The 12,351-nt window shown below is 37.5% G+C and overlaps 1 protein-coding gene across 1 annotated transcript in view; it reads right to left on the bottom strand.

Moving 5' to 3' along the window:
* Positions 1 to 6,564: 6,564 nt before the first annotated feature.
* The window catches only part of LOC149746968 (DPEP2 neighbor protein-like), a 30,029-nt gene continuing 24,242 nt past the window's right edge, over positions 6,565 to 12,351 (bottom strand). Inside the window, exons 7-8 of the mRNA XM_089898563.1 lie at positions 11,687 to 11,782; positions 6,565 to 10,525 (exon numbers count right to left, since the gene is read on the bottom strand). The gene's annotated coding sequence lies outside the window, so the exon portion shown is untranslated. The remainder of the gene's footprint in view (positions 10,526 to 11,686; positions 11,783 to 12,351) is intronic.

Genomic DNA, 12,351 nt, shown 5'->3' with positions numbered 1-12,351 from the left:
GAGACTCAAGTTTTACAATGAATATAAAAGAACTTTATAAGTTATAAACCTGTCAATCTATGTAAATAATAATATTAATAGTTATTTTCCTGGCCAGCTCTGCCCTTCAAGCAAAGCATTCTTACCTAGTTTAAAAAAGAGAAAAGCAGCCCTTATTAGCTGGGAGCTGGCCTGGCACTCCCAATGAATCTGTGGCATTCTCCTGTTCAACATAAACACTTTCATAGAACATCAACGTCAGACAGGACTATTTTGTCACTGTAGTGGAGCAAGAAAAAATAAGACCACTTCATTATCATGTTTGAACAGACAGAGGTAAAAACATTGTTCAAACCACAAAAATGAGCAAACATTGCCCTTTCCTGGCTAATAATAAGTGCCTGCTTCTTCTTTACCAATTATAGCTTTATCTCAATTTCATTATTCTCACTGTCTAGATATAAATTATTGAGATACCTGATCAGAGAATCACTCCTGCTTCCAGACAGCATCCAATGCAGGGAAGATACCCGTTTCCTTGAATGCTCCTCAGAATCACCTACAAGAAGTCCAAATCCTATAATAAATTATTTCTAACATCCTCTTACTGAGATGTCCTGATTCCTCATGGTACCCATAACTCCTGATTGCAATGAGTCAGTAAACCCAGATTTATAGAACTGCAGATGTGTTCCTGGTGATCTTTGGATAGAGGACATTGGCAGATTCATAGAGCAGTTATTACCCAGCCTGGAGCCCTCACTGTCTGCATTTCAGTTAAAGAACTGGCTCCTCTAACTTCTCTAGGGACTTAGCTATGGTGTAGGTTCTTTTTCATAGCCCAGAACTCCTGAGGAAGAGATTCTGGTTGGCCATAATATCACCCTTCAAGTCCTTTGTGGATTACGGGGATATGGACATGAGGTACTGAATTTCTAAAACAGCAACAACAACAACAATATCGACAACAGCAATAATAACTAAGACTTATAGGTTAAGAATCCGCCTGCGAATGCAGGGGGCACGGGTTCAAGCCCTGGTGCGGGAAGATCCCATATGCTGTGGAGCAACTAAGCTCGTGCACTACAACTACTGAGCCAGCTCTCTAGAGCCTGCAAGCCACAACTACTGAGCCCGCGGGCCACAACTACTGCAGCTCGCGTGCCTAGTACCTGTACTCCACAGCAAAGAGAAGCCACCGCAATGAGAAGCCCACACACCGCAACAAAGAGTAGCTGCCTCTCGCCGCAACTAGAGAAAGACCGCGCACAGCAACGAAGACACAATGCAGCCAATAAATTAATTAATAAATTAAAAAACAACAACAACCTAACATATAATGCTTGCTTCGTGTCAGGGACTCTTCTAAGCAATTTCCATAGAGTAACTCACTTAATACACCAAGACAAAGGTAAAATTATGACAAAAGTACCACATTTTTAAACATCTTTGCAGCCAATATTCTGATAATTCTCTGAATCTAAACTTTATCTCTAAACTCTTAGACTGTAGTCTAAGTAGCAGTAGTATTTTCTTTCACCTATTTAGAAAATTAAAATATTATTAAAGAAACCATGTACGACTGAATATGTTGGATGGAAGATATTTTATTTCAAGCATAATTAGGTATTAAGTTTATTCCTTTTAGTAGACTTAGTGAAAACTTAGTCATCTGATTGAATGAATATATCAATCTTCTTTAAAAACTTATTATGAAATAGATGAAAGAAGTATTAAAATTGAAATACTAACTTCTCACACATAAAAATGTTTTACATTCTACCAAATACAATATCATTAAGACAAGCTTGTGTTGTAATTATTATCTCTATTGAGATATGATGGGGCTAATAAATGATATTATAAAGACAGGAAGATTCCAAAGAGAAAGGGAAGAAAAAAAGATGAGCTACTATGTTACCAAACCTACAAGTCAGGTAAGATACTTCTCTTTCCCTAGGAAGGAGTACTGGCCTGATGAGGGAAGGGGAATGGATGGTACAGCGAGAGCCTGGGTACATTATTCCAGTGAAAGAACTCCCCCTGGAAGAAAATACGTGGAATGAGGGGATGGTGGTAAGTGTTCTCCCCAACAATTCCCATTTTAAAGATGGGAAAACTAAGTCTAAGAGTAGATTGACTAGCTTCAAGTATTACAAGTAAAAGGTGATAGAACTGGGAGTAAACCAGATGGTTTATTTCAGGTTTATCAGAGGGCCCTTATTAATGAGGTACACGATATAGTATCCTAGAATCACAGTAAAACCAGGACCTATACATGTAAAAGTCAGAGCCGAATATCATAAATTTGCAGCTTTCTTTATATTTGCTTTGTGATGAGGTAATGAACTTATTAGAATAAAAGCATTGTATATATTTTTATTTAGTGAGTACTCAAATGGTGCATACATCTGAATTAAATGCCTGAAATATCTCAGTTATTAAGAAGCTATCATTGGAGACGTAGCAGAGTGTACACATGTTTATGCACGCAAATATTTAACAGAAACACAGTAAAGAGGTTCAATTATATTCATGCTGAAGTATGGAAGTTACCAGAGAGTTAGTGAACGAGGAATTTAATCACTATTATTTTGTAGAGTGTAAATGATTGAGAAAAACTTACAGAAAGAGGTGATCTGAAGGTCAGTTCAAAGGAGAGAGTCATTTTTAGCTGTTTCCAGAGAGTTTTTGTTACATTTTAGAGAGGGCTACAAAATCCAAGAATGAGAACCATGTCCCACCAGGACAACTGGTGGGTGTGTATGTTGCAAAGAAGCAATAGCATGGTGAATGAAGTCTGTACCTCACTACACTCTGGGCAATAAAACGTTTTAAGAGTCAGGTTCCATAATATGAGTTTGTAACATCTTACCTATAATTTGTGGGTAGATGGGCAAAGGCTTGGCCTTAATCACACATATAAAAACACGTTAACAAGATCATGTTTGGTTTTAACCCCAGTCTCTATTTTCGTACCTGCATTGCTTATCCTTACTGAAACTTGCTTTCCTCATCCGTAAGGGAAGTACTTTATGAACTGTGACATACTAATTAATTTTAGTTTTGAATCATGGCTCTTCTTTAAGGTTTTCTTTGTTCTAGTTTAGTGTCATTTGAGGGTGAGCACTGCACAAGGCACATATAGAAAAACACAGGGTATTTCCTGCCTTCCAGGAGTTTTCAGAAAAGAGAGAACAGTTTTTAGAGGCTTAGCACTTATTCCACCCTTGGATGTTTCCCTACTAACATGGTTTCTAAAATTACTCATCTGTGTGGAGCTCAATAAATATTTCTCCAGTAACTAACATAAGACAGGCAGATCAAATAATTAGATGTAACACTGATTCATACAATATAGCGTGTTATCTTACACATGAAAATTGGCAACATGTTCAAAGAGTAACCAAGCTGGCTTTTAGGATCTAGCTGTGTCAGTCAGTTTTGGTTTATTATCTCTCTCCTCTGCCTGCTGTATCTTGTATTTATTTATGTCATCTTCATGTATAACTTCTAAACTATAAGAGCTAGCCACTATGGCTTTGAATGTAATGAAGTCACAGTATGATGAAGGAATTGTTTTCTAATGCAACTCTCCCTAAACCTCAAAACATTAGAATAATTCTGTAGTCCTCCATTTGTCTCAGTTACTGCTCAGAGCGCTAATGCAGCAGGTTGTGTGCCTGGGCATTATGGGTTACTTGCTTTCACTGCTGAGCTTTCTAACACTACAAATAAAACATAGATTATTCAGAAAGTACAAAGGTTCAACATCTTCCCACAAAATCGTTGATGAAGTTATTTCATTAATTAGCTCTTAAAAACAAAACAACTGATAACAACAGGATACCTATTGATTTATGAGGTAAACAATTTCCTTTGAAAAGATAAATATTGATGCCAATACACTGGTGATGAAGTGGAGCCTAGGGGATGAGGGGCTCCTCATGTGGGGATGAGGCCAGCTAGCAGGCGTTGTCTGAGTCAGGACCTTGAGCTGGGTCAGGAGGTATAGACCTTATAACTCTCTTATTGATCATTGATCCTGGGGGTGAATGGCAACATCCTGTGAGATTTCTGAGTCAGTTCTGAAGTAGGTTCTCGTTCGAGTTGGGCAAACATGTAAGAGCAGTATATAATTGCTTGGGCACCAGCCCAACCTGGAGTTGATGCTTAGGATGAGGTAGGTAGACAGAGACTAAAGGATCAATTTTTTAAACCAATGAGAAAATTGCTGAAGTTGCTCTACTCAGGCCAGGCGTTGCGGGGTGCAGAGTACAACTGAGGAGTGGTTTATCCTTAATTCTTAAGTGTGCTAAAAGTAAATGTGTAGTTTTATTATATGGTATTTTGGGTCAGTAATGATAGTCGTACATACATGTCTGCTTCTATATGTTACTTATACATTATATACATTACATATGTGTATCTATATATGACATTAGTTCATACATGTACATTGTATAAAATTTAGAAGAATCAAAAGGGGTATAGTGAAAAGTTAGTCTCTACCCCTTTCTATGCCTCCCAGCCACCAATTTCCCTCCTGGAAGGTGAATTACAATTGCCAGTCTCTCACTTCCTCCTTTCATGCTCTTTGTTCTAGCCGATTAATCTCCCCAAGCCCAAGGGCTCCTGCTCAGAAATTTTCCAGCTTCTGCATTTTCCTGTCTGGTTAAATTTAACCTTATTTACCTATCTTTCAAAGCCTCAGTGTTTTATTTATTCTTCTTTAATTTCTTTTGTCCAGTTCTCCTAACAAGCTCCCTATGTCTCATTCCTACATGTACTTGTTCTCACTTCTCATTCATGATCTTCTCTCTTCTCTAGTCTATGTGAAATTTGTGCTTCTTTGAGACTGAAGTCAGACCCTATTTCTTCTGACTGCTCCACCCATCCCCATTGATTTCCTTCTTCTCTGAACTCCTAGGCATCTACAAAGTGGGTTATGCTTCAGTATCCCAAAATGATGCCAAAATATGTTAAATAAAATATTAAGTTGCATTATTTGGCTGGAACTATATAAATCCAAAGAGGCAAAGAGGTTAGCTCAAAGCTATCAGCTGTTACAATTAACTTTGATTAATGAAAAAAATTAACATACAGAATTTTTCAAAATATGGTTCTTGCGGGGAAAGAGAAAAAGGAGTACTTGCTGGGGAGAAGTTGCAAACCACTAACTGTACACACATCTAGTACCTAACTATGTAGTCAAGTGGTTGAGAGCATGACCTTTGAAGTCAGGCACACCTAGTTTTGACACTCTCTGATCTTTTAGAGCCTTGGTTTCTCAACAAGGAAATGAGTTAGCAGGTAAAGCACTCAGCACAATGCCTACTGTATGGTAAATGTCCAATAAATGTTATGTGTTATTGTTGTTAAATCTTATTTGCTATTTTGTAAGGTTTGTCTCCTGTGTTGGGCAGAATAGTTGACCCTCTTCCCCCTCCAAATGTCCACATCCTAATCACCAGAGCCTCTGAATGTTACCTTACATGGCAAAAGGGACTCTGCCGATGTGACTAAATCAAAGATATTAAAATAGGGAACTTATTCTGGATTATCAGGTAGACCCAGTGTAATCACAAGGATCCTTTATAGATGGAAGATGAAGGCAGAAGATTCAGGGAAGAAGAATCCGTGTCAGAGTTAGAGTGATTTGATGTGAGAAGGAGTCAACCTGCTGTTGCAGGCTTTGAAGATGGAAGAAGAGCCAAGGAATACTGGCATCTAAAAAGAAGCTGGAAAACATAAAGGGATTGTCTCCCAGAGCCAGCAGAAAGGCTTTTAGCCCAGTAAGATCTGGTTCAGATTTGTGAGCCCTAGAATTGTAAGATAATAAGTGTGTGTTGTTTTAAGCCACTAAGGTAGTGGTAATTACTAAAGCATCAATAGGAAATGAGTGCACCTCCCCAGCTGAAGACCAATTTCGTAAAGCTCATAGTGTCCAGAGTAGTGCGGGATGGGAAGATAAATGCAAAAATTGGGTCTACTGAGGGTTCCAGCAGAGAGGCATAGCAACTTGTAAATTGCCCTTTATAGTGAAGAAGAGGAAATCAGAGTTAGCTACAAGCCAGGTCTCTTTCTAAATGTGGATTTCCATTACAATATAAATTGAAAATACTGGGGAAATTCCCTATCTCACTGCCCGGGAAAGATGCCAACAGGCCATAAATTCACCTATACTCCAGTCAGGTTTTCCCCCTAAGTGTCCTTGCCTCCCTTACTTACTGCTAATTTACAAGATCAGTAATAATCACTATCACGCACTGGGTGCACAGTCTGTGTCAGGCATTGTGCTAAAGGTTTGTACACATTATCATATTTAATCCTCACAAAATTCCCATGGTGGTAAAAAGAAATGTAGTACCTTGTTTTTCAAAGTTCAGGTCATGAGTCTCAGTGGAAGTTGAAATCAGTTTGGTGAGGATTGACAAGGAATTTTAAACAATAAAATACAGTAGAAAAATACCAGTGTACTGCATAAAATGAATAAGTATATTTTCATAAAATTTGGTTTCAATTATACATATAACAAAGACTCTCAAGTTACAGGTGAGTCTTAATTGATAAAATATATATGTATTGGGTTGTGTTGTAGAACATATTTCTTTTTTTTTTTTTTTTTTTTTCCTTGCGGTACACGGGCCTCTCACAGTTGTGGCCTCTCCCGTTGCGGAGCACAGGCTCCGGACGCGCAGGCTCAGCGGCCATGGCTCACGGGCCTAGCCGGCTCCGCGGCATGTCGGATCTTCCCGGACCAGGGCACGAACCCGTGTGCCCTGCATCGGCAGGCAGACTCTCAACCACTGCGCCACCAGGGAAGCCCTGTAGAACATATTTCTTATAGTGGGTTACATTAAAAAAATTTTAAACCCACCAGTAAAGTGGTTAAGAGTACAGGCTCTGGCAAAAAGGTTACCTTGGTTTAATCCTAGTTCTTTGTCTTACCAGCTCTGTGATCTTGAGTGGGTTACTTGTTCTCTCACACAGTTACTTTGTCTCCTTGGGTCTCCCCTCAAAGGGTCTTTTTGAGGATTAAATGGATGAATCTAAGTAAAGCAGTTTGAACGGTGCTTTAGTAGCAAACACTCAGTTACTGTTACTTTCCCAATGTTACCTGGTTAGCAAGTGGCAGAACTGGGCAGATTCCTGTTCTGTCTGATAAAGTTTAGTCTTGAGTTTGAAATCAAAGGTAATTTCAAGCTGACTTAGGTGTCCCGTCAAAACAAACAAAGAACAAAATAAGTCTGCCTTTAAAATAATTTACCAGCAAGTTAAAAAGATGGGAACCCTCATCTTCTCAGGAAGTTGGCCTACGTTGGCAGAGTCTTGTCTCTGAGAGAGTACAGGTTTCCTGTCTTGTTCTGCTCTGAGTTACAGGAGAAGAATATGTGGAAGGCACTAGGTTGTTTGACATATAGAACAAAGTGGTGACTCACATAAAACTTTACCGTAGGATCACCATATAAATGTTTACATCTAAAAGGAATCAGGTAAAGGGGGAAATCATGCAAGAATCCGGAGGGAGGCCTTCAGCTAAAAGTTTGTGAGATGACTGCTTTTGTTGTTGGTTGTATTTGTCCTTTGTTTTTTTCTGCTCTGTTTCCTCCCTCTGCTCCAGCAGGCAGCTGAGGCATTTTATCAATTTCTTAAAAAATTTTCTGATGCTACCTGGTGTTACGTGCTTTGAGTGTTGGTTGAAATATATAGCCAGGCTATACTCCTTTCACAGGCTCTGAAAATTTAAGAATTTAAGAAGCTAATGAGTTTCTTAAGTTATGCGTAAGCCTTAGTTGCTGAAAATTATTCTGGGCCTTTAAACTGCTGATTTTTATATTCAGCCAAAAGCCAATTTAAAAATGAATTCCATACTACCTCCAATTTGCTTGATTGTAGAGTAATTTTATATCTAGTTAAGGTTCTGTTGGAATATGTATTTCTAGATTTTACGGTTTGGAAAGTGTGTGAATCCAGCCTCTCTACCAGGATGTGGCAGGGAGTTAGCAGTGTTTTGAACCATCAGGGAAAGGAAGTAGATATATTCAGCACCCTGCCCCATCTCAACAGATCCATTTTCTCATCTTAGTAGTGGTAATCTTTCATTTGTTATTTTGGTTTGAATGTTGTTTGTAGCATATGGCCCTAATGCCTTAGAGCTCTAAGTAGAAGGGAAAGCAGTGCTAATAATTCTCTGACGGAGATGTACCCCTTCTTCCTCCACTTCGTTGTTCTTGAAGGATATGAATTCTCTTTTATTATTTATTTATACTTTTTAAAAGAGCAGTTTGAGGTTCACAGCAAAGTTGTGGGTAAGGTACAGGAATTTCCCTTATACTCACTGCCCCTGCACATGCATAGCCTCCCCTATTATCAGCATCCCCCGACCAGAGTGGTTCATTTATTACACCTGTTTAACGTACACTAACACATCATAATCATTCAGAGTCCATAGTTTACATCTGTTTACATTACATAGTCTACATTGCAGTTCATTCTTGGTATTACACATCTCACACCAGTCAGAATGGCCATCATCAAAAAATCTAGAAACAATAAATGCTGGAGAGGGTGTGGAGAAAAGGGAACACTCTTTCACTGCTGGTGGGAATGTGAATTGGTTCAGCCACTGTGGAGAACACTATGGAGGTTCCTTAAAAAACTACAAATAGAACTACCATATGACCCAGCAATCCCACTCCTGGGCATACACCCTGAGAAAACCAAAATTCAAAAAGAGTCATGGACCAAAATGTTCATTGCAGCTCTATTTCCAATAGCCCGGAGATGGAAACAACCTAAGTGCCCGTAATCTGATGAATGGATAAAGAAGATGTGGCACATATATACAATGGAATATTACTCAGCCATAAAAAGAAATGAAATTCAGCTATTTGTAATGAGGTGGATAGACCTAGAGTCTGTCATACAGAGTGAAGTAAGTCAGAAAGAGAAAGACAAATACCGTATGCTAACACATATATATGGAATTTAAGAAAAAAAATGTCATGAAGAACCTGGGGGTAAGACAGGAATAAAGACAGAGACCTACTAGAGAACGAACTTGAGGATATGGGGAGGGGGAAGGGTAAGCTGTGACAAAGCGAGAGAGACGCATAGACATATATACACTAACAAACGTAAGGTAGATAACTAGTGGAAGCAGCCGCATAGCACAGAGATATCAGCTCGGTGCTTTGTGACCGCCTGGAGGGGTGGGATAGGGAGGGTGGGAGGGAGGGAGACGCAAGCGGGAAGAGATATGGGAACATATGTATGCGTGTAACTGATTCACTTTGTTATAAAGCGGAAACTAACACACCTTTGTAAAGCAATTATACCCCAATAAAGATGTTAAAAAAAAAAAAAAAGAAAATATATAGGTGAAGTGTAAAAGGGTTGGAATAGATATACCATAACAGTAAAAACAAAACAAAACAACAACAACAAAACCGGAGTGGCTAAGAAAATATCAGAAAAAAATTACTTTTTAAGACGAAAATTTTTACCAGAGACAAAGACATTTTAAAATGATAAAATGATTATTCCATCTAGAATGCATAATAATTATAAACTTATATGCACGTAACAACAGGACTTCAAAATACAATGAAGCAAAATCGACACAACAGAAAAGAGAAACAGACAGTTCTACAATAATAGTCGTATACTTTAAAACCCTTCTTTCAATAGCAGCACAGACAGAAAATCAACAATAAAAACCTTGAACAGCATTATCAATCAAGTAGACCTAACAGCCATCTAAAAAACATTCCACCCAACAGCATCAGAATATACATTCTTTTCAAATGCACATGGATATACTATATGCTAGAGCATAAAACAAATTTCAGTACATTTCAAAGGATATAAACCATACGAAGAGTGCTCTCAGATGACAACAGAATGCAACAAGAAATCGTTAACAGAAAGAAATTTGTTGAAAATCACAAATGGAAATTAAAGAATATATTCCTAAATAATTCATGGGTCAAGTAAGAACTCGTAAGGGGAATTAGAAATAAGTTGAGATGAATTAAAATGAAAGTATAACATATTAATACTTGATTGGTCCCACATACTCTTCTGCAAAGCAGAGGGGTTAGACAAAGAGATCTAAATTAATTAAAAAATCATTTATTATTCTGGGAATAAAAAGAACTGGGCTTAGTCTCAGTTTTGCCTTTATCTTTGTGTCTGTTGATTATCTTGGCATAGTCATTACATAATCAACATACAGTTGCCAGCTCAGGAATCAAATACTGTCATCTCTAGGGCTACCATAACAAGATACCACAAACTTGTTAGCTTAAAAGAACAGAAATTTATTTTATCACAGCTCTAGAGGCCAGAAGTTCAAACTCAAAGTGTTGAGAGGACCATGTTCTTTCTGACGCCTCAAGGGGAGGGAGGATCCTTCTTTGTCTTAACCAGATTCTGGTGGTGGCCATCAATCACTGGTGTTGGCAGTTTTTTGATTTGCAGCTGCATCACTCTGGTCTCTTTCACTCTTGTCACATGGAATTGTCTCTGTGTGTTTCTGTCTCTGGAAACAATTTGAATAGAAATTTCTATTTTTAAAAAACACACTGTTGATTATTATGCTCTATTTAGATACTTCCTCTAACCCCCACCCACCTCCATTTCCCCATATGTATTTGAGAAGGAAAGAGGAACTCCTGTGAGCTATCATATTGGAAAGAATCAATAATACAATGTTTTACTAGAGATGCCTCTTATCTAAAATATTTGGATTAAACATAAAATCTGGGGAAATTATCGCCCAGTTTCCCTCTTGTAGAGGCATGTTCTAAATGATAGGCAGCAGAATATTTTATACCCATGAGGTTTGCTGACATTATTGATTTGGTCCAGGGTCTGTATTTTCTCTCTAAAGAAAACAGTATTCTCTCTTTACTTTCTTTAATATATAATGTTGGTGTCTTAAGTTTATTGTCAGAGAGGATGCTTATAGTTCAAATGATTTGGTTGTATTTCACCAGTATTATTACAAGATAGTCAAACAATGGCCGGGCTCCAGGATAGACCTCGGTCCCTTTGGTCCACTGGGATACTGATCTGAAAGCCACCGTTTTCTTATATTCCAAAGACCAAATAAATAAACAAACAAAAAAACAAGTAAATGAAACCATTTTAAAACCAACTCTCTTTTCTTCCTCATCCATGTTAATTCTCTTCTACCTAAAATTACTTCCTGGAAGTGATTTTTATGTTTCTTAGAGCTTCTTTACGTATATATCCACACTAATGCATATAAAACTGTGCCTTGTAGATCTTATACTTTTTCCATTTGAATAACTATTTTCTCATGTCATATAGAGTTTATCCACTGTCCTAGATATGCATTTTCCCTGTGTATTTGAGCATCATAGGAAGATAAATTCTACTCTTGAAAATGTTAACTGGTCACTGAGACACAGAAAGCTATTATTCTTACCAGTTTTCAATAGTGAGTAGATTCTGTAGGGGTGGAATTTTAAGATGTAAGTATACTGTTTTTCTACACTCAAATTCCGTTCCCCTTATCATAGAAATTGACCAGCGAAGTGTGCTGCTGACTTTTCAGAATCCATGTACATATAATCCATTAGGTTATTAGATATAACATTGGTCAGAAAAGCATACTGTGAAATGTTGCTTTTATTTAAACTCCCACTATTTTCACTACATGGTTTCAAGATTTTACTTCATTATTGTCCTCTGGTGGTGGGCTCTGTGAACTGCATATTTACGGGTCTGGAGCACATATCTTCCCGGAGGTATACAACTCCTCAGGTACCAGCTAAAGAGTAGATGATAAGAAGCATTCAGATTTATTAAAACTCATTAAGAATATCAGTAGCCTGACTGTTGTTTCTAAAAATATAAAATATTTATCCTTCTGTTGTCAAACAACCATACTTCATGAAAAGAAGTATAAATCCTTTTTTGCTTGCAATAGAAGAACAATAATTGAAGATATTCTTCATTTGGACCAAATACCTTCTCTGAAAATATAAGTTAAAATAGGAGTTGAAATTTCCAAAATATTCTTTAGGAAATAAAACTCCACATATAATTTCAAATTATAATTTAGTTTTACCTTAAATTTAAATATCTATATTGAATTTAATTTAAGGAAGGAAGGAAGGAAGAAAGAAAGAAGAAAAGAAGGAAAGAAGGAAAGAAAGAAAGGATGGAGGGAGGGAGGGACGGTGGGAGGAAGGAAGGAAGGGAGGAGGGAAGGAAGGAAAAAGGAAAGAAAGAAAGAAGATAAAGTAAAATAAAGTAAAATATAATAAAGCTATTAAATTAAAAATTACTTATTAAGAAAAAAAAACGAACGGATAGAACCTTTGGATAAATGGTGGA

This window comes from Delphinapterus leucas, chromosome 17 (assembly GCF_059928025.1).
Source record: "Delphinapterus leucas isolate spDelLeu-1000000601 "Yukka" chromosome 17, BTC_Dleu_Yukka2, whole genome shotgun sequence".
Classification (NCBI taxonomy): domain Eukaryota; kingdom Metazoa; phylum Chordata; class Mammalia; order Artiodactyla; family Monodontidae; genus Delphinapterus; species Delphinapterus leucas.
The sequence above is the reverse complement of the archived record's forward strand: the minus strand, read 5'-3'. Positions and strand labels throughout refer to the sequence as shown.